Source organism: Spea bombifrons, chromosome 3 (assembly GCF_027358695.1).
Source record: "Spea bombifrons isolate aSpeBom1 chromosome 3, aSpeBom1.2.pri, whole genome shotgun sequence".
Classification (NCBI taxonomy): Eukaryota; Metazoa; Chordata; class Amphibia; order Anura; family Pelobatidae; genus Spea; species Spea bombifrons.
The window spans coordinates 121401766-121423976 of NC_071089.1; the positions used below are offsets into that span (position 1 = coordinate 121401766).

At 43.6% G+C, this 22211-nt stretch overlaps 8 non-coding genes across 8 annotated transcripts; 2 read left to right on the forward strand and 6 right to left on the reverse strand.

The window, feature by feature from the left end:
• Window positions 1–618: 618 nt before the first annotated feature.
• Window positions 619–691, reverse strand: TRNAV-CAC (transfer RNA valine (anticodon CAC)). Its single transcript has one exon. It is a non-coding gene; the product is annotated as a tRNA-Val (tRNA).
• A 3549-nt stretch (window positions 692–4240) lies between these two features.
• TRNAA-AGC (transfer RNA alanine (anticodon AGC)) lies at window positions 4241–4313 on the reverse strand. Its single transcript has one exon. It is a non-coding gene; the product is annotated as a tRNA-Ala (tRNA).
• Window positions 4314–5996: 1683 nt separating this feature from the next.
• Window positions 5997–6082, forward strand: TRNAY-GUA (transfer RNA tyrosine (anticodon GUA)). The gene is given in 2 exon segments: window positions 5997–6033; window positions 6047–6082. It is a non-coding gene; the product is annotated as a tRNA-Tyr (tRNA).
• Window positions 6083–8530: 2448 nt separating this feature from the next.
• Window positions 8531–8603, reverse strand: TRNAV-CAC (transfer RNA valine (anticodon CAC)). Its single transcript has one exon. It is a non-coding gene; the product is annotated as a tRNA-Val (tRNA).
• Window positions 8604–9068: 465 nt separating this feature from the next.
• TRNAA-AGC (transfer RNA alanine (anticodon AGC)) lies at window positions 9069–9141 on the reverse strand. Its single transcript has one exon. It is a non-coding gene; the product is annotated as a tRNA-Ala (tRNA).
• A 7956-nt stretch (window positions 9142–17097) lies between these two features.
• On the forward strand, window positions 17098–17183 carry TRNAY-GUA (transfer RNA tyrosine (anticodon GUA)). The gene is given in 2 exon segments: window positions 17098–17134; window positions 17148–17183. It is a non-coding gene; the product is annotated as a tRNA-Tyr (tRNA).
• A 1258-nt stretch (window positions 17184–18441) lies between these two features.
• TRNAA-AGC (transfer RNA alanine (anticodon AGC)) lies at window positions 18442–18514 on the reverse strand. Its single transcript has one exon. It is a non-coding gene; the product is annotated as a tRNA-Ala (tRNA).
• A 1982-nt stretch (window positions 18515–20496) lies between these two features.
• On the reverse strand, window positions 20497–20569 carry TRNAV-CAC (transfer RNA valine (anticodon CAC)). The gene has a single exon. It is a non-coding gene; the product is annotated as a tRNA-Val (tRNA).
• Window positions 20570–22211: the final 1642 nt, after the last annotated feature.

Consider the following 22211-nt stretch of genomic DNA (forward strand, 5'->3'; position numbering starts at 1 on the left):
GAGGGAAAGCTTGGTTTCTCATTCACTTTCCTGCACCCCCTTACCTCTCTTGCAGATTTTATTGGTCCGGGGACTGGCCGAGCAGCACTGGGGCTTCGCAGACGTCTATGCCGTCTAACGCGTGCCTGCAGCTCACTGCTGTGGCACCGGGCACTGTGTGAGAAAACTCTTTCCCCGCCCAGGGGGAGCACGGGCACCACCGGGGGAAACTGCGGGTCTGTGTTAGGCGGCCGTTGACTTATTACCTTTTACTTATCACTTTTCACTTGGAAGTCTTGCACTTATATCTAAAATACTTTATGAATAATACGACAAGAAATATGGTGTTCCTTTTGTAAAACCCAATCACGAAAAAAAAAAAAAAAAGTATTTAGCAGAGGATGGTTTCGATCCATCGACCTCTGGGTTATGGGCCCAGCACGCTTCCGCTGCGCCACTCTGCTGCTGTATGTGGGCGATGGTTTTGTAGTCTAGATACACTTACTCATAAATACAAATACACACACATCACATGCTGTTCTCCTCCCAGTTCCAACCCTGTAAACGAGGCTAAGAGCAGCGAGTCGGCCCCGGTCTGAACCCGATTTGAAAACAGGAACATTAAAAAGAAATACATAATGTTTCTGCCCGGTTTCGAACCGGGGACCTTTCGCGTGTGAGGCGAACGTGATAACCGCTACACTACAGAAACCAGTTACTAGATGGGCACCCTGTCTCCCCCAGGATTCCAAGGGGCCTCTGGAACGGTGGGTTTTCAAATCTAGTTGTCCAACTGTTTACGGGGGAGAGGGCAATGGTAGGGCTACAGCTTTTCGTTGAAGTTTTTTAAAATGTTTATTTATTTGGGGTGTTAGCGACATTAAACCATTGCCATAGAGGAAAAATAGAGGTAAAGTGATTAAAAATACATTTGAAAATATGTGGTTTTCACTTTAAAAATTTTTTTTAGCGTTAGCCCCATAATATAATGATTTCAGGCAGCTGCGTATTATCTCGCTCTGTTATTGGAGCCCAATTTACTGGAAACACATTAACCCATGAAGAACCGGAGGGAATAGTTTTCTGTAAAGTGGCTAGTGGTACCCGTGGATGCGGCTACTTCAATTATATTATGTGTATTATATGTATAAAGAAACATGCTGTGGGACAAGAAGAAAAGGAAATATAACCAGTTCAAACCCTGTAAACGGGACTAACAGCAGCGAGTCGGCCCCGGTCTGCAGCGTAAGAAGATAATGGAGAATAGTTGTTTGTTTCATCTCTTCTTCAAACTTTTATAAAACGTGAAATGGTGAAGAGCAGCACAGCATCTCACAGCCTTGTCTCTGTGGCGCAATCGGTTAGCGCGTTCGGCTGTTAACCGAAAGGTTGGTGGTGCAAGCCCACCCAGGGACGGCTTTGCTTTTCTCTGCAGGGAATGTCTTCTTTCTGTAACAGCAGCGATCTCCTCAGCGTATTCCAAGAAATTTAATATCACATGAGCTTTCCATATTTCAGACAGATGTTCTTCACATGTTGTAACATTTGAAAGAAAATAATTACCCTTCGCAATACACCCAGCACCCTTTGGCCTTTATTTCCTCCCCTTTATTGCATTTTTTGCTTACATCTCCCATTCTTTTAACAAACTGAATTTGTGACATTCCGGGCCGGACCGGTCTACCGGGATATGAGGGGGGGGGTTACTATATAAACGCAGGCTTTCTCCCGATCCTGAACAACAAAAAATATCGGTCCAGACCCCTTCCATGTGCCGTATGCCCAATAATGGCCCTATGACGTATGAGGCCAGTATTCAGTTATTTCCAGTGCTGGTTATTTGCCCTTTTCACTCATTTTCACAAGAATGGCCGCCCTGGTGTGTTATCACGATCCCGGGCAGGGAACGGGTCACTGAGCGAGACAATCGCGGGCCGATTCTCAACTAAGAGACCTCTTGAGAAAGATTAAACCCCCGTCCTCACCCTCCTGACAAAGCTCATACATGTACATGCTCATAATGCATTACCATTAATGGGTTTAAGGACAACCCATTGTCCTTAAAGGGTCAAATGTCACAGTAGAGTGTTCAGACCAACATGTCAGCGCATGCACATAGCATGTACGGCTCTTATGGGAGGCAGCCCCTTAAATGCCATCACGCTCCATAATGATTACCTCGTCCCGCTGTGTATCGCAGTTTCAGACACAATATTGGTGCTGGTTTTATCCCGTTTTGCCCCAATAAACCCCCTTTATTTCCAGACCTGGAGGCTGCCATTGCTGTCAAACACCACACTGATGCTTTTAGGGGCAGTTATGGTTAATGGGGTCTTTAGGGTTAATTTAATTAATTTAATGAAGTTAACTTAAGGTGCAGTTAGAGGTAAAGGGGGGCAAACTGAGGGGAATCTAAATCCTGGGAGCAGTGAAGATTATTAATGTATTTATTTATAAAAGTATGGTGTCAGTGATATTCTCTGTAAGATCCGAATCTCTGAACGACTCTCTGCCTTCAGTGACATCACCAGAGTAGGCGGGCAGGAGGGTTCATTGACTGTAATGAAAGGGGCGGGGCCAATCGGGGCCAACTGAGTGATCCGAAGAATCGGATCATGAATCGGATCATTTCAACGAACAACTTGAAATGATCCGATTCACTTTACTGATCCAAACTTCCCATCACTAAAGCCCAAAGTCCGGTTTCGTGTTGTCATGGTTACCGACATTACTCCGGAACCTGTCCCCCGTATTGTTTCGATAGCTCAGCTGGTTGAAGGGGGGACTGTAGGTGACTCTCAGACATCCTTAGGTTGCTGATTCACTTCTGACTCGAAGGGCAGTTTTTTTTTTCATACATAGATTTATAAAGTTACTTTTAATGGGAGAAGAAATATGATAACAATATAACAACAATATAACAACAATATAACAACAATATAACAACAATATAACAACAATATAACAGCAATATAACAACAATATAACAACAATATAACAGCAATATAACAACAATATAACAGCAATATAACAGCAATATAGCCCCTGGGGCACTTGCTCAAGCAGCGCATACCCCGGTGTAATATAACAAAGGTAACAGAAAAGTTAGAAGTTACAAGATATACTTTCCCTCCTTCCCGTCTTTCCACTCCTTCCCAGGGGCGTACCTAGAGTATTTGACACCCGGCGCGGATCCTGTATGTGGCCCCCCCCACACACACAAAAGTAATGCTGGCAAGAATATTTTTTTCACAAATTTGTAAACTGGAAGAAAACTAGGAATCTGAAAAAAATAAATTATTAACTTATAAACAAATTAATTACGTTTAAAGAAATAACATTTACTGAACAGATATGGTGCAGCATAACTCCCATCACTATACACTGAGCCAGACATTGATGGTAGCGCTCCTTCCCAGCCATTAACTTTTTACTTATCACTTTTCACTTTTAAGTCTTTAAAATACTTTATAAATAATATGACAGGAAAAAAAAATAATCTAGCAGAGGATGGTTTCGATCCATCGACCTCTGGGTTATGGGCCCAGCACGCTTCCGCTGCGCCACTCTGCTGCTTGATGTCTGGTGTGGTTTTCTCATCGAGTGATCACATTAGTCATTTCTCCGAGCCCCCCGTAAAGATCTGCTTTTCTGATGCTGTGAAGCGCTGGATACACCGATTAATAAACACAAATACACATCCATTCCACATGCTGCTCTCCTCCCAGTTCAAACCCTGTAAACGAGGCTAACAGCAGCGAGTCGGCCCCGGTGCCGCGCAGGAAGATGATGGAGAATAGCTGATTATTTCCTCTGTCTGAACCTGTAATGAAAACAGGAAAATTAAAATGAAAAACGTATTGTTTCGGCCCAGTTTTGAACAGAGGACCGCTCGCATGTGAGGCAAACGCGCAGACGCTGGCGACAGACCATTGCCATAGAGGAGAACTTCAACTTTTTCATTACTAGCATCTGATTAAAAATACATTTGTAAAATATGTGTTTTTTCATGTTTTACATTTTTTAGTGTTTGCCGCATAATACAATATCTTCAGGCAGCTGCGTATTATCTCGCTCTGTTATCGGAGCCCAATTTACTGGAAACACATTAATCCATGAAGAACCGGAGGGAATAGTTTTCTGTAAAGTGGATAGCGGTACCCGTGGATGCGGCTACTTTTATTATTAATTATATTATGTGTATTATATGTATTTATGATAACATATTTTATGTGCTGTGAGACAAAAAAAAAAGTATTACTGGAGGATGCGGGCATCGATCCCGCTACCTCTCGCATGCTAAGCGAGCGCTCTACCATTTGAGCTAATCCCCCTGTGATCTTGTTTGCTGACATCATGTCGACTTTCTTTCACTTCTTGTTGTTTTCCTCCTCCCACAGAGAGCCAAAACACACAATCTCACTTCCATCCCCCGCACAGAATATGTTTAAATATCGGTCAGCATGAGAACCGGCCCAGAGGCTGACGGGAGATAATGTTATCAGCAGGAGCCGAGGGCCCCGGGTCTTACTCTATAGGCTGACACACTATTATCTTTATTCTCTATACTATAAGTAGAGAGAAAAATAAGTAGAGGCTGTCCAGGGGTTAATGGGGAGGAGGTGTAATTGCACCTCCCCCAACACATTAATAAGGTTTTGGTAGCCGTATAAACTGCTTTGTGTGCCCGCTATGTAGGAGGTGAGAGTCGGTTCTCACCCTATTGAGAGTGTGCCTTGACGTGGCGGGTGAGCTTAATTACGCTTTGGCCAATTCATATAACCAAAACCTCTCATTTATATTATGTTTATATATTTGTTGCCAACTTTATTAGGGTGCGAGGCGCAGACAGTTTTTGTTTTTGTATACGCTGTATTTGCAGGGCGCTCGCGCCTGTTTGGTAGGCCTCGTATTATATATTTGTATTATCTGAGCCTGGGACTAGCTTAGCGCACCAACGGTTTTTCTTTTCCCTATAAGTAGAGACAGTCACGGAGTGCAGTATTTCAGTAAAGAGACGTCAGAACAAGAGCGCACAGTCTGCAATTAGAAGTTTAGATGTGTTCCGCCACTAAGAGGGAGGTGGTAGAGCCTCACAGCAGATGTAGTAGAAGTTAAATGGGATCTCCCTTTCATCTCTTTATTGTTCTTCGGGTTCCATATTTATATTGTCCGTGTGCGCCAAGCAGGTTTATGTTACTTGAAGCAGAACAGCAGGAAAGATAATTGCATGGATGTCTTTCAAATAAAACAAGCTGACTGATGGCGTTCAGCCGGAGGGAAGCTGCAGCATCTCCTTCAGGTCTGTATAAAGCGGAGATCTACGATCTTCCGCCACGGCCCTGCTCCTCTGACATGGCCTTTTAAGTTGGGGCCGCGATACATTGTAGGAGTGCCATTGCCCTCTCTGCCCCCAGCCCCTAACAACGCCACTGAATAGACTCTAAAGTCTTCTCCTTCTGCCGTCTCTTTGAGTTATTGGTAGTTTTAATATTATTGGTAATTATTTGTCTTGCTCCTCTATAACAGCACAACGCGATCTGCCGGCTCTTTATAAATTAGATTTAATCTCATTGGTTGCCCCGCACCCGGACACGGAACGAAAAGAGTATGAGAAAAACAAATATTTTTTATTTTTATAATTTTTCGCTTTACCCCCAAATCTTCCTGGGTGTTATCTTGAGCTTTGCAGCTGTCTTAAATCCCTTCACTGGCTGTACAGTCTTTAGTGGCTCCGGTTTCATTTGGAAGGCAGCGTGTAAAATACCCGACTCAATCTCAGTAAATTCATTTATGACATCATGGGTGTGTGACAGTAATCATAAAAATGTGTTGAGTGGACAAGCGCTTCCTGCAGTAAATCCATGTTTGCAGCTGGTGAATAGACTGGTTTCACATACCGGCTTTCCTGGGCTGCCCATATTTCGGTTACATGTTGCCATGGTTACCCACATTATTCGGGTGTGAGCCCTGTATGCTGAGGCTCTGGACTGCCTTAGGAATAGAGCAACCTCAAGCCTTCGATAGCTCAGCTGGTAGAGCGGAGGACTGTAGGCGATTCCCAGACATCCTTAGGTCGCTGGTTCGATTCCGGCTCGAAGGACATGGGTTTTTTTTTAATGCATGAATTATAAAGTTTCATCATTTGATATAAAATATAATACAAAAAATAAACCCTGCGGGAGGGAATCTATTCTGAAATTAATGGGACCGTAGTCGAATAGCCAACAAGCGCTAATAATCGGCGGACCACAGAGGCTGAAGGCAGCGGCAGGGCTGCAACTACTAAATTGGGGTATTGTTTTCTTTTCACAATTGTCAGACAACCACGACATTCCACGGCATGATTTTTATAAATGTCTACAAATGCGCCAACTGCTAAATTCCAACCCTCTTTCACCCCTAAAAGACTGCGTCCGATAATCGCACTTTGCCGATTAGCACCAAAAATTGTAGGGGTGATTTCACCCTGGTAATCTACTCTTATCTCTCACCTCTCTGCTCGCGAGCCCCCCACACGCCGGCCGGGGAGAGGGAATTACAGCAGGAACTCTCAGGTGACGCTTGGCTTGAGTCAGAGGAGATGAGACGGGAATCGCTATTGCATTAATCACTTTTTTGTCCAAAAACAATTGTTGTCACTGTACTTAACCCCCGCAAGGCTGTAATTTATGCTCAAGGGTCACTCAGATCTATGCTGGAGGAACCTTGCTCCGTGTATGGTGGAGCTGTCCGGTGCTGAAACCTCTGTGCTATTCTACAATCTGTATTACACATCGGGCTGGAAATTCTCCCTGAAATTGCACTTCTTCATGTTTCCGGATCCCCTCCCCCACCCTACGAGGAAGCTTATCATTCACTTCTTTATTGCAATCAAATTATCAATAGCTCGGGGTGGAAGAGTCTGACCCCATTAGAGTATTCCAGTGGTCCCAATCCTTGCGGGGGTGGGGGGACCAAGAAGATCCGGCCCTCCTGCAGGCCTTATGCCCTGGGAGGAAAGTGCAACCCCCGAAGAAAATGAAGACGGGGACCTGGTGTCCACTGTGGCCTTACGGCACTTTGGCACTTGGCGCTTTTTTATTTTTCCTTCACAGCGAAGCACTGACCTCGGGGCTTCAATAAAAAAAAAATTGGGGTAAGCCTTGCTTCTTGGTCTTGTGGCTAAGAGAGAGAGGGAAAGCTTGGTTTCCCATTCACTTTCCCGCACCCCCTTACCTCTCTTGCAGATTTTATTGGTCCGGGGACTGGCCGAGCAGCACTGGGGCTTCGCAGACGTCTATGCCGTCTAACGCGTGCCTGCAGCTCACTGCTGTGGCACCGGGCACTGTGTGAGAAAACTCTTTCCCCGCCCAGGGGGAGCACGGGCACCACCGGGGGAAACTGCGGGTCTGTGTTAGGCGGCAGTTGACTTATTACCTTTTACTTATCACTTTTCACTTGGAAGTCTTGCACTTATATCTAAAATACTTTATGAATAATACGCCAAGAAATATGGTGTTCCTTTTCTAAAACCCAATCATGAAAAAAAAAAAAAAAAATTTAGCAGAGGATGGTTTCGATCCATCGACCTCTGGGTTATGGGCCCAGCACGCTTCCTGGATACACTTACTCATAAATACAAATACACACACATTTCACATGCTGTTCTTGTGACGATACGGATACCTGGAGCAGCCTCTCCCCCAGGATGGATCGTCCAGAAAGGAGCGTTGCTGAGACCGGGGTCAAGTCGGTGACTGTATCTCCCCCAGGATGCTGGTCTCAGTAGGGGAAACTTGGTGCGAGGTTGAAGGGTCAGTAGACGGTAGCAGGTTTGACCTGAGCTGGGGTAGGCATCGAGTCCTTTAGCCACTGGATAGGAGGGCATGTATTGATCCCTCTGCCTCCAAGTACAGCCCTTACAGAGGCTGCCAAGTGTTAAGCTCAATGCTGACAGATCCCAAGACTCTGCCGCAAACCACCCAAGAAATGGACGCACACCAAACTCTTGGGGAAGACTTCTCTGTTTATTGCAAGGCATACAAGGTTATATAGGAAAACAAGGGGTGGGTAAAACACTAGAAACAAAGTACTTTGTATATAAAAGGAAAGTTAACATAAGGAGATTAACTCAGGCATTTCATTCATACAATACAATAGTTCACACCACAACAAAGGATCAATACCATCACCTCAAGATAATGGTATTGCAGACAGGAAGCAGCACCAATAAACATAACGGGATTATACAAGGCAGGAACCTTTAAACACATGAAATACATCCTGGGATACAATAGTTCACACCACAACAAAGGGTTAATAACATCAGCTCCAGATAATGGCAGTACAGACAGGAAACAGCACCAATAAACATAAAGGGATTATACAAAGAAGGAACATCAGTTTGAAAATACAAAATACACATTAATCCTTGTATGCCCACAAGTCTCAGACGGCTACCATCACAGTTCTCCTCCCAGTTCCAACCCTGTAAACGAGGCTAAGAGCACCAAGTCGGCCCCGGTCTAAACCCAAATTGAAAACAGGAAAATTAAAAAGAAATGCATAATGTTTCTGCCCGGTTTTGAACCGGGGACCTTTCGCGTGTGAGGCGAACGTGATAACCACTACACTACAGAAACCATGTACTGGATGTGAGCCCTGTCTCACCCAGGATTCTAAGGGGCCTCTGGACCGGTGGGTTTTCAAATCTAGTTGTCCAACTGTTTACGGGGGAGAGGGCAATGGTAGGGCTGCAGCTTCTCGTTGAAGTTTTTTACAATTTTGTTAGCGACATTAAACCATTGCCATAGAGGAAAAATAGAGGTAAACTGATTAAAAATACATTTGAAAATATGTGTTTTTTCACTTTTAAATTTTTTTTTAGCGTTAGCCCCGTAATATAATGTTTTCAGGCAGCTGCGTATTATCTCGCTCTGTTATCGGAGCCCAATTTACTGGAAACATTTTAATCCATGAAGAGCCGGCGGGAATAGTTTTCTGTAAAGTGGCTAGCGGTACCCGTGGATGCGGCTACTTCAATTATATTATGTGTATTATTTGTATAAAGAAACATGCTGTGGGACAGGAAGAAAAGAAAATATAACTGGAGGATGCGGGCATTGATCCCGCTACCTCTCGCATGCTAAGCGAGCGCTCTACCATTTGAGCTAATCCCCCACTGTATGGACTGCACCCCTAAATACTAATACACATACATGTCACCTGCCCGTCTCCAACCAGTTCAAACCCTGTAAACAGTCTTGTCGGCCCCGGTCTGCAGCGTAAGAAGATAGTTGAAGAGAATAGTTGTTTGTTTCATCTCTTCTTCAAACTTTTATAAAACATGTGATATGGTGAAGCACAGCACAGCATCTCACAGCATCTCACAGCATCTCACAGCATCTCACAGCATCTCACAGCATCTCACAGCATCTCACAGCATACCACAGCCTTGTCTCTGTGGCGCAATCGGTTAGCGCGTTCGGCTGTTAACCGAAAGGTTGGTGGTTCAAGCCCACCCAGGGACGGCATTGCTTTTCTCTGCAAGGAATGTCTTCTTTTTGTAGCAGGAGCGATCTCCTCCGTGTATTCCAAGAAATTTAATATCACATGAGCTTTCCATATTTCAGACAGATGTTCTTCACACGTTGTAACATTTGAAAGAAAATAATTACCCTTCGCAATACACCCAGCACCCTTTGGCCTTTATTTCCTCCCCTTTATTGCATTTTTTGCTTACATCTCCCATTCTTTTAACAAACTGAATTTGCGACATTCCGGGCCGGACTGGTCTACCGGGATATGGCGGGGGGGGGGTTACTATATAAACGCAGGCTTTCTCCCGATCCTGAACAACAAAAAATATCGGTCCAGACCCCTTACATGTGCCGTATGCCCAATAATGGCCCTATGAAGTATGAGGCCAGTATTCAGTTATTTCCAGTGCTGGTTATTTGCCTTTTTTACTCATTCTCATAAGAATGGCCGCCCTGGTGTGTTATCACGATCCCGGGCAGGGAATGGGTCACTGAGCGAGACTATCGCGGGCCGATTCTCAACTAAGAGACTTCTCCATACATGTACAGGCTCATACAGGGGAGGGCTGGCAGCCTAAGGCCTGGGGAGCAAGTCTAGTCAAGTTGCCCATTGCGCCACCAAAGCGGCTGCGAGTGACATTGAAAGCGGCCGCCGTGCGGCAGTCACTCCACCGGCGCCTAAGGAAATTAAAGCGGCCGCCGTGCCTCAGCTCTTTATCCCACCCCTTTTAAGACGTGGGACGAAGAGCTCAGGAATAGCCATTGGGCCTGACTGCCGCACGACGCATGGGCGTTCCTAGAGTATTTGGCACCTGTGGCAGATCCTGTATGTGGCACCCCCACACACACACACTTTAAAACTGCATAGTTTCTATGGTTAGGCAAACACTGACAGGGGTACAGCAAAATTGTTATCATTATATACTGAGGCACACATTGACGGTGGTACAGCATAACTGCTAACATTATATACTTAGGGATTACACTGTACCACCGTCAATGAGTGCCTATACTTTGAGCCAGACACTGACAATACTGCTGTACAACCCCTATCACTATATACTAAGCCAAACATTGATGTGGTGTAGGCCTAACACTTCAGTGACTGGCTTAGTACATAGTAGGGATGCACCGAAATGAAAATTCTGGACCGAAACTGAAAATTCTGCATTCATTTGGCCAAAACCGAAAAAAACCCAACTTTTAAAATACTTTATTAAAAGTAACACACCAAAATTAGACAAAAAAAAATCAATAACAATATTAATATATATATACATATATATACATATAATTAACAGCAATCACAATCCTATCATGCCCAGGTTCTAGCATGTACTGGCTGACTTAGCATGATAGGCGTGTGATTGCTGTTTGCAATCATATATATCTATTAAAACTGTTATTGAATTTTTCTGTCCAATTTTGGTATGTAATTTACTTTTAATAAAAGTGTTGTTAACACACCACAGTTGGACAAAAAAAAATTGATAACAGCAATCACAATCCTATCATGCCCAGGTTCTAGCATGTACTGGCTGACTTAGCATGATAGGCGTGTGATTGCTGTTTGCAATCATATATATCTATTAATACTGTTATTGAATTTTTTGTCCAATTTTGGTATGTAATTTACTTTTAATAAAAGTGTTGTTAACACACCACAGTTGGACAAAAAAAAATTGATAACAGCAATCACACTCCTATCATGCTTAGACAGCCTCCCTATGCCATGCTATCCCCCTACACTTTCATGCAATCTCAAACCCTCATTCACAAACATGCATCATAAACTACAGCATAACGCCCATCACTCTCACACACTTACTAATATTTTCCTACCTTTCCTCTGGCACTGTCACTTTTCCTCCTCTTCTTCATTCTTCCTCTTCTTCTTCCTCTTCTGTGTCCCGTCCTTCCGGTGCAGAGAGCGCGGAAGACGGTGGGCGTGTCTTCAGTGTTGTGCGCCGGGATTTGATATCATGTCCCGACGCACAGCCACAGTTGCCGCGCGCATCGATTTTGGAGGCGTTCGGTGGACAGTCCCGGTGGCAGCCGCTTAGTTTTTAACTTTGCAGCTGCCATGAATGTTCGTCTGCCGGCCAGCCCGCCGGCCCGGATTCAGGGCGGCCTGGGGTGTATCGCAGTAGCAGACGCAATATTGGTGCTGGTTTTATCCCGTTTTGCCCCAATAAACCCCCTTTATCTCCGGACCTGGAGGCTGCCATTGCTGTCAAACACCACACTGATGCTTTTAGGGGCAGTTATGGTAATGAGGTCTTTAGGTATGCCGCCCTTAGTCACAATGAGAAGGCTGAGGTTCTTATCTCACAGATGTTTAATGCACATATCAGGTTCCAACTAAGACAGTTACATCAACACCGTAGAACTAAATAAAAATAAATAAGAAAGACAAATCATCAGACATACAGTCAATTATATCAAAAAACACATGACTGGAAACTTATAATTAGACAGAAATACACCTACATACCACTTTTGCCTGCTTGTGAACTAAGAGAGGGGTGTGTATCATGAATTTTCTTAATCAGATGGCTTATGATTCTCAGAGATAACTTTATGACTTCTGATGACAAGACCATTCAATCCTTTATGTAAGTGACTTGTAACAATGCATTATGGGAATAAAATACATTGACAATTATGCTCATAAGCGCCATCTAATGGACACAGGAAACTTTGTGACTGCAAACACACTCCCACCATCACACAACATGTGATTCTTAAAGGAGCTGATATTATAACACATAACTTAACATGAACATTTAGAGGAAACGCATTTTGTACACATTAATCAGATACAATCATGTTACCCTTTTGTTAATCAGCTTCAAGTAATAACACTGTTTTCTGTATGGGTCTTTCTAGATACACTGGATCTTTCTGCCAGACCTTTTACACACTTTGCACAACGTTTGAGTCTCGCTAAGGCTTTCACTACTCTTTTCCAATCTGAAAATCTTTGTAGGCGATTTAACAGAGACCTTTCCTCCTTTGTCTTGGTTGCATGTACCTGTGTCATTTTGAGCTCCAGGTCTCTATCATCAATCTCTCCCACCTTGATGTCTTCTTCTTTAGGGAGTTCTTCTTGCCATAGGAAACTTGGTCCAGTGAACCAGTTTGACAATACAAGTTGTTTTGTGGTTAGTCCGCGAGAAGCATGGTCAGCTAGGTTATGTTCTGCACAAGCCTTGTTGTTTGGCAATTCTGGTGGCTCATCTTTAAAAGGTAATGGCATCTCATAGTGTCCATCCTGATTTTGTTTGATACCGTCTTTTAACGTTGCTAGAAACTGTAGGTCTTCTTGTGACATAGAGACTTCTTCATTATTGCTTTCAACAAAGTCTGACTCAAAAACCTTCAGTATATCTGCTGAAGTGATGCTTTCCTTTACTTTGTTCCTACACCCAAAGTAGACTTCAGACTTGATTTTGTGAACTGGGTCAACAGCTGGTAGAACTTGCTTCATAATAATCCTATGACTCACACCGATTTCATCTTCATAGCCACTGTCGGGGTTATTATATCCGATAATGCTCCAACCTAACACAGATCTCTGTGCAAATGGCTGGTCTTCATTACCGCCGAGAACCTCTTTGGGCATTAAAGCTTGAGGACAGTTGTAGCCTATCAACAACCCTACTTCACAATCAAGTTCAGGAGACATTTCATCTGCAAGATGTTCTAGATGTGACCAATTCCTTGCGGTGTCACATGTGGGTATATGTGATCTATTGGTAGGTATGTAGCCCCTGGTATAAGTTGTTGGTAGATTGATTCTTATTTCAGACTTGATGCCTCTTACTTGTAGTCCATTCAATTTGTGGCTAGATACAACCTTTGTTTTAGAAGTTATTGTAGAAATTTTGAGCTTGACTGGTTCTCTCTTAATATCAAGTATTTCAGCTGTGTCTTTTAAGATGAAGGTAGTGTCACTCTGGGTGTCTAGTAAGGCGTACACTAGGATCTCTTTATTTGGTTTGGCTATTGTTGAGATATATACTGGAATAACTGATGAGGTATGAGTGTTACTTCTTTCTTGAATAACTCTGTTGGACGTTACTTGCTTAGACTCTTGTATCCTCTGTAGTTCAGCTGTTCTTTCTGCAGGTCCTTGATTGATGTTTGACTGCTCTTGATCGGTTTTAACTCGTTGTTCCTGATCTTTATTCTGCCGATCTTGATGTAGGCATGTTGGGTGACGCCGTTCACATTTATCACACACACTTCTGGAGGTGCAGGTTTTGGACTTATGACCGGTTTTGAGGCAGCCAAAGCATAAGTTCTCTGACTTTACAAACTTCACTCTTTCTTCAACTGGTTTTTCCATAATCTTACGGCACTTTTGAAGAGTGTGGCCATGTCTCTTACAAAAGGCACACAGGACGCTAGTATTCTCCCTGGAACTTGTAGTGAATGTTTTGGCACTTGAGTTGCGAATGCGTTGAGAGTTAAAATAATCTTGATCGGTTTGCTTAGATCTTTCTTGTTCTGTTGGCTTTATCGCTTGCAGTGAGGTGATGGGGTTGCATGCAATTCTGGCTTCTTTATTAAGAAATTCAACAAAGTATTTGAAATCGGGGAATGCTTTGTGTTCATCTTGGAACTTTGTGACAGCTCTGTTCCAACGTGAACTCAACCACTCTGGTAGTTTTGCTGTTATCCTTTGATTTTCAACGCAGTCATTTAAAGCTTGTAAACCTTGAACATAAGGCATGGCTGAGTCAACACTGCTCAGGAAATCTACAAATTCACGGAGATCTTTGCTGTCTTTGGTGGCAATCTTATGCCATGCTTGTATTTTGTCACGATATGACTTTCCAACTACAAACGGATTTCCAAATCTGTCATCAAGTATGTCCCAGGCAGCATAATAAGCGGTTTCTGTTCCAACCATGAAGTGTCCTTCAATAGCTCTTTTTGCCGGGCCACTTACATACTTGCGTAAAAAGAAAAGCTTTTCTTGGGTTGGTAAGTTCTTGCGGTCAATTAATGTCTGGAAAGACAACTTCCAGTCATTATACTTCAAAGGATCTCCAAAGAAAATAGCAGGTTCTGGAATTGGAATCCTATTGGCCGTAATTGCTTCAACAAGTGCTTTCACAAGGTCATTAGAAGCGTCATGAGAGGTAGTAAATATAGCTGATTGAGAAATAGGATCTTGGGTGAATTTAACCCTTTGAGGTGGATAAAGGGGTTGGTTCAAAGGAGCCCTTGCTTGGGTGAGCAGGAATGGCTGAGGAAGAGAACTTGGATCGCTTGGTTGAGAAACATAACCTTCCTTTGTTTGCTGAGGAAGAGAAGCCAAAAGCTGTTCTTCATCTTCACTTTTGATACTTTCAGCATACACATGTAGCCTTGCTTGTGCTGCATTGTGCCTTTTTAGTTCCTCCAGTCGTTCCACTTCTTTCTTCTTCCTTTCCAACTTAATTTTTATACTGCTGCTTTCTGAAATAAATAGAGCTCTTTTTCTTGCACTCTCGGCTTCTATTTCCCTTTCTTGAGCTTCTCTCTCAGCTGTTAACCTTGCATCCTCTGCCTCAAGTTTTCTAATTTCCTCCTCATATTGATGTTGTGTATTCATTATTTTAATTACCTCTTGCGTGGCTGCTACTTCCGCTGCTGCTTCTTGTTTCTTCTGCAGTGAAGACTGACTGGACATCTTAGAACCAGATCTTAGCTTACTGGAGGTTGTTGAGATCATGCTGGACACAGTGGTTTCAAAAACTGACTCTGAATCAGGCCAGGGTATGTCTTCCAGATCGTTATTGAGAAAGTGTTGAGCCTTTTCATTTGCAGTTCTGGTGATTGCGTAGCACGTGTCATTTTTTCTCCGGATTTCAGGTTCAGGGCTCGAGATACTTCTTATGTCATCATAAATATGGTCAACCTCCGACTGAGTGGCATTAATGATGTTCACAACTTCAATAATCAATTCTGCATCATCACTATTCTTAATGGCTCTTTTCAACCCATTGATGTGATATTTCCATCTTCTATATTTCTGTTCAAAATCCTTTTTTAGATGATTTAATTTGATGTCTTGTAGAGCTTTACCTCTTTCGGTGAGTATGCGTGTACGTTGGCTTCTTCTAATGTCTAGGAGCTGTGTATTACCTGTGCTCACTTGAGGCTGTTGCATTTGTGCAGCCACTTCAGCTTGCTCATCTGTATCAGCCTGCTGTGTATTGACAATGTCTTGTGCAGTGGTATCTGCAGGGTTAACTTCACTTGCGTTTGACATGCTAAATCTGTTCAGTACTATGTAATGCAATTTTTCAAAGGTAAAGACGTTCTAGTGCAAGCAATGGTAGCAATGCAACATAACAATAAATGTCAACACACTTGAATGATATATGCAAAAATAAAAATACTCAAATGTGACATATGCAAAAATAAAAATACTCAAATGTGACATACCATATGTACATTTACTTATCAATTTAGTCTTTATAGCGTCTTATAAAGCCATCCAGTGAAAGAAAAATGTCCACTGTTGTCCTTAGAATATATATGAGATTCCAGCACAATTAAACTTCAGTAGCAGTTAACAAGTTCTTCTGCTAATTGCACTAACTTAAAGGTGCTTGCATGTTTAGCCTTTACTTGCTCACTGGCTGCTTCAGTCATTTAACTGTGATCATTCCCAATGTTATACTTCCCTTAGCAAACATGTGGCATCTCTTGATGGCTGTCTTCTGCATGCAGCTTTATCATCTCTCAAGGCCTTCACTGATGCAGTGAAGTGTTCTACTATGCCGCCCTTAGTCACAATGAGAAGGCTGAGGTTCTTGTCTCACAGATGTTTAATGCACATATCAGGTTCCAACTAAGACAGTTACATCAACACCGTAGAACTAAATAAAAATAAATAAGAAAGACAAATCATCAGACATACAGTCAATTACATAAAAAAACACATAATTAGACAGAAATACACCTACATACCACTTTTGCCTGCTTGTGAACTAAGAGAGGGGTTTGTATCTTGAATTTTCTTAATCAGATGGCTTATGATTCTCAGAGATAACTTTATGACTTCTGATGACAAGACCATTCAATCCTTTATGTAAGTGACTTGTAACAATGCATTATGGGAATAAAATACATTGACAATTATGCTCATAAGCGCCATCTAGTGGACACAGAAAACTTTGTGACTGCAAACACATTAGGGTTAATTTAATTAATTTTTTTATAATTTTTCGCTTTACCCCCAAATCTTCCTGGGTGTTCTCTTGAGCTTTGCAGCTGTCTTAAATCCCTTCACTGGCTGTACAGTCTTTAGTGGCTCCGGTTTCATTTGGAAGGCAGCGTGTAAAATACCCGACTCGATCTCAGTAAATTCATTTATTACATCATGGGTGTGTGACAGTAATCATAAAAATGCGTTGGGTGGACAAGCGCTTCCTGCAGTAAATCCATGTTTGCAGCTGGTGAATAGACTGGGTTCACATACCGGCTTTCCTGGGCTGCCCATATTTCGGTTACATGTTGTCATGGTTACCCACATTATTCGGGTGTGAGCCCAGTATGCTGAGACTCTGCACTGCCTGAGGAAAGGGCTAATCTCGGGCCTTCGATAGCTCAGCTGGTAGAGCGGAGGACTGTAGGCGATTCCCAGACATCCTTAGGTCTCTGGTTCGATTCCGGCTCGAAGGACGTGGGTTTTTTTAATGCATGAATTATAAAGTTCATCATTTGATATGAAACTTAATACAAAAAATAAACCCTGCGGGAGGGAATCTATTCTGAAATTAATGGGACCGTAGTCGAATAGCCAACAAGCGCTAACAATCGGCGCACCACAGAGGCTGAAGGCAGCGGCAGGGCTGCAGCTACTAAATTGGGGGATTGCTTTCTTTTCACAATTGTCAGACAACCACGACATTCCACGGCATGATTTTTATAAATATCTACAAATGCGCCATCTGCTAAATTCCAACCCTCTTTCACCCCTAAAAGACTTCCCAGTCTGCGTCCGATAATCGCACTTTGCCAATTAGCACCGGAAATTGTAGGGGTGATTTCACCCTGGTAATCTACTCTTATCTCTCACCTCTCTGCTCGCGAGCCCCCCACACGCCGGCCGGGGAGAGGGAATTACAGCAGGAACTCTCAGGTGACGCTTGGCTTGAGTCAGAGGAGATGATGAGAGAGGAATCACTATTGCATTAATCACTTTTTTGTCCAAAAACAATTGTTGTCACTGTACTTAACCCCCGCAAGGCTGTGATTTATGCTCAAGGGTCACTCAGATCTATGCTGGAGGAACCTTGCTCCGTGTGTGGTGGAGCTGTCCGGTGCTGAAACCTCTGTGCTATTCTACAATCTATATTACACATCGGGCTGGAAATTCTCTCTGAAATTGCACTTCTTCATATGTTTCCGGATCCCCTCCCCCACCCTACGAGGAAGCTTATCATTCACTTATTTATTGCAATCAAATTATCAATAGCTCGGGGTGGAAGAGTCTGACGCCTCCTTCCGCAACTTTAGAAAGGCCCAGGATATTAGAAAAAATGTCTCATTGGATGTCCCACAACCCTGACCAATACTCCAGAGTGTGGCCCCCTGGTTAAATAGCTCTGAATTTGCCACCTTATGATCGTTCGCTCTCCTGTTGCGGGACTTCCAACTCCTTCCTGCCAATTAACTTTTCGCTTACCAGTTTTTGCTTTAAGGGTTTCTGCTTACAACTAAATTTATACAAAAATGGTGCATATTATCTACGCCTGTTACTGGAGCCCAATTTACCGGAAACACATTAATCCATGAAGAACCGGAGGGAATAGTTTTCTGTAAAGTGGCTAGTGGTACCCGTGGATGGGGCTACTTTATATTATGAGTATTATAAGTATTCATATATAATAATAAAATAATAAATGTGCTGTGGGAACAGAAGAACTGAAACTATTTATGGAGGATGCGGGCATCGATCCCGCTACCTCTCGCATGCTAAGCGAGCGCTCTACCATTTGAGCTAATCCCCCTGGTGCAGAGCTTTTTCTGAGATATCCTGATGACCAACTCAGGGTAATGCAGTTAAAGTATCTGGCGGCCATTTCTAAGCTCTGGACGTAGTAGGTGTCGGCACGGTCCCACCAGGTGATCGCGTTAATGTCCTATTTATTAACCATGAGCAGGCAGGTGCCAGTGACCAGAAACAATTCTGTTATTGACTAATAGTGGAGTAATTATAGATTCATAACAGAAGACCCCAAACCAGTTGAGACATCCCCATACCTAGACATTCCCAGATATGCCGACCCAGATGGGAGAAGAAAGAGGATAGATCTGGGTTGGAGAGGGCGGCTGGTGGCACATGTGAGTGCGGCTACTTCAATTACAATGGAAAGTGGTTGTAAAAATAGACTGTATGTCTTTCCCCCTTTATATATGGTTGGGACTTGGGGGGCGCCTGGAGACTGTATTTTCCATTACAGACAGCGGACCCCTGGATTGCATTACATATTTCCAGCAGGTGACAGCAGACACCAATCACAGTGCAATATCCGGTTCCTCCGCTCACATTTATGTTTAAGTCACCATGTACCTGATTAGATGTACAGGGTGACGACACTGCGACACTGCGACACTGCGACACTGCGACACTGCGACACTGCGACACTGCGACACCCTGAGTTCTCTAAATCCCAGTTTCCCTCCACTGCTTGCTCGTCCAACCAATATTATTGGTTCTGATGGCAGGATTGTGTAAATTGGTGTTGGTTGTATAATTTGCATATGATCTGCATATTGTGTTACATATGGTGTGATGCATGCTGGTCGTAACTCACCGCCACTCTATTGAAAGGCTCTTGGAGGTTGGTGGTGATTGTTTCCTTAATGAAACCAGTTCTTGGGGCTGTTTTAGTTTTGCGGTTTCTGGTCCAGGATTGGGCGCTGTGTGCAAGGTGTAAGTATTAAACGCGCTTCTCCTTTCACATGTCACGTCTCCGACTCCTCTATGCGTCTTTATTTTTTTCTGCGCTGGCCCCTGCCTTTTGGCTCGCTGTGCAGTGAATACGGGAAAAGTTTTTTACCACGCTAGCCGAAGGGCTGGGACTTCCTCGGGGCGTGCTTTTTGTATGTAGTTTCACACTATTTCATTTATTAATACATAACAGCAAGGCTGTAATAGAGTATTCCAGTGGTCCCAATTATTTGCGTGGGGAGGGACCAAGAAGATCAACCCCCGAAGAAAGTGCAACCCCCGAAGAAAATGAAGAAGGGGACCTGGTGTCCACTGTGGCCTTACGGCACTTTGGCACTTGGCGCTTTTTTATTTTTCCTTCGCAGCGAAGCACTGACCTCGGGGCTTCAATAAAATAAAAAAATTGGGGTAAGCCTCGCTTCTTGGTCTTTTGGCTAAGAGAGAGAGGGAAAGCTTGGTTTCCCATTCACTTTCCCGCACCCCCTTACCTCTCTTGCAGATTTTATTGGTCCGGGGACTGGCCGAGCAGCACTGGGGCTTCGCAGACATCTATGCCGTCTAACGCGTGCCTGCAGCTCACTGCTGTGGCGCCTGGCACTGTGTGAGAAAACTCTTTCCCCGCCCAGGGGGAGCACGGGCACCACCGGGGGAAACTGCGGGTCTGTGTTAGGCGGCTGTTGACTTATTACCTTTTACTTATCACTTTTCACTTGGAAGTCTTGCACTTATATCTAAAATACTTTATAAATAATACGCCAAGAAATATGGTGTTCCTTTTGTAAAACCCAATCACGAAAAAAAAAAAAAAAGTATTTAGCAGAGGATGGTTTCAATCCATCGACCTCTGGGTTATGGGCCCAGCACGCTTCCGCTGCGCCACTCTGCTGCTTCAGGTGGGTGCTGGTTTTGTAGTCTAGATGATACACTTACTCATAAATGCAAATACACACACATGTCACATGCTGTTCTCCTCCCAGTTCCAACCCTGTAAACGAGGCTAAGAGCAGCGAGTCGGCCCCGGTCTGAAGAAATACATAATGTTTCTGCCAGGTTTCGAACCGGGGACCTTTCGCGTGTGAGGCGAACGTGATAACCACTACACTACAGAAACCAGATACTGGAAGGGAACCCTATCTCACCCAGGATTCCAAGGGGCCTCTGGACCGGTGGGTTTTCAAATCTAGTTGTCCAACTGTTTACGGGGGAGAGGGCAATGGTAGGGCTACAGCTTTTCATTGAAGTTTTTTAAAATGTTTATTTATTTGGGGTGTTAGCGACATTAAACCATTGCCAGAGAGGAAAAATAGAGGTAAACTGATTAAAAATCCATTTGAAAAAAAAATTTTTAGTTTTAGCCCCATAATATAATGATTTCAGGCAGCTGCGTATTATCTCGCTCTGTTATTGGAGCCCAATTTACTGGAAACACATTAATCCATGAAGAACTGGAGGGAATAGTTTTCTGTAAAGTGGCTAGTGGTACCCGTGGATGCGGCTACTTCAATTATATAATGTGTATTATTTGTATAAAGAAACATGCTGTGGGACAAGAAGAAAAGAAAATATAACCAGTTCAAACCCTGTAAACGGGACTAACAGCAGCAAGTCGGCCCCGGTCTGCAGCGGAAGAAGATAATGGAGAATAGTTGTTTGTTTCATCGCTTCTTCAAACTTTTATAAAACGTGAAATGGTGAAGCGCAGCACAGCCTCTCACAGCCTTGTCTCTGTGGCGCAATCGGTTAGCGCGTTCGGCTGTTAACCGAAAGGTTGGTGGTTCAAGCCCACCCAAGGACGGCATTGCTTTTCTCTGCAGGGAATGTCTTCTTTTTGTAACAGCAGCGATCTCCTCAGCGTATTCCAAGAAATTTAATATCACATGAGCTTTCCATATTTCAGACAGATGTTCTTCACATGTTGTAACATTTGAAAGAAAATAATTACCCTTCGCAATACACCCAGCACCCTTTGGCCTTTATTTCCTCCCCTTTATTGCATTTTTTGCTTACATCTCCCATTCTTTTAACAAACTGAATTTGCGACATTCCGGGCCGGACCGGTCTACCGGGATATGGCGGGGGGGGGTTACTATATAAACGCAGGCTTTCTCCCGATCCTGAACAACAAAAAATATCGGTCCAGACCCCTTCCATGTGCCGTATGCTCAATAATGGCCCTATGACGTATGAGGCCAGTATTCAGTTATTTCCAGTGCTGGTTATTTGACTTTTTCACTCATTTTCACAAGAATGGCTGCCCTGGTGTGTTATCACGATCCCGGGCAGGGAACGGGTCACTGAGCGAGACTATCGCGGGCCGATTCTCAACTAAGAGACTTCTCCATCATTGACAGTCTCGAGAAAGATTAAACCCCCGTCCTCACCCTCCTGACAAAGCTCATACATGTACAGGCTCATAATGCATTACCATTAATGGGTTTAAGGACAACCCATTGTCCTTAAAGGGTCAAATGTCACAGTAGAGTGTTCAGACCAACATGTCAGCGCATGCACATAGCATGTACGGCTCTTATGGGAGGCAGCCCCTTAAACTCCATCACGCTCCATAATGATTACCTCGTCCCGCTGTGTATCGCAGTAGCAGACACAATATTGGTGCTGGTTTTATCCCGTTTTGCCCCAATAAACCCCCTTTATTTCCAGACCTGGAGGCTGCCATTGCTGTCAAACACCACACTGATGCTTTTAGGGGCAGTTATGGTAATGGGGTCTTTAGGGTTAATTTAATTAATTTA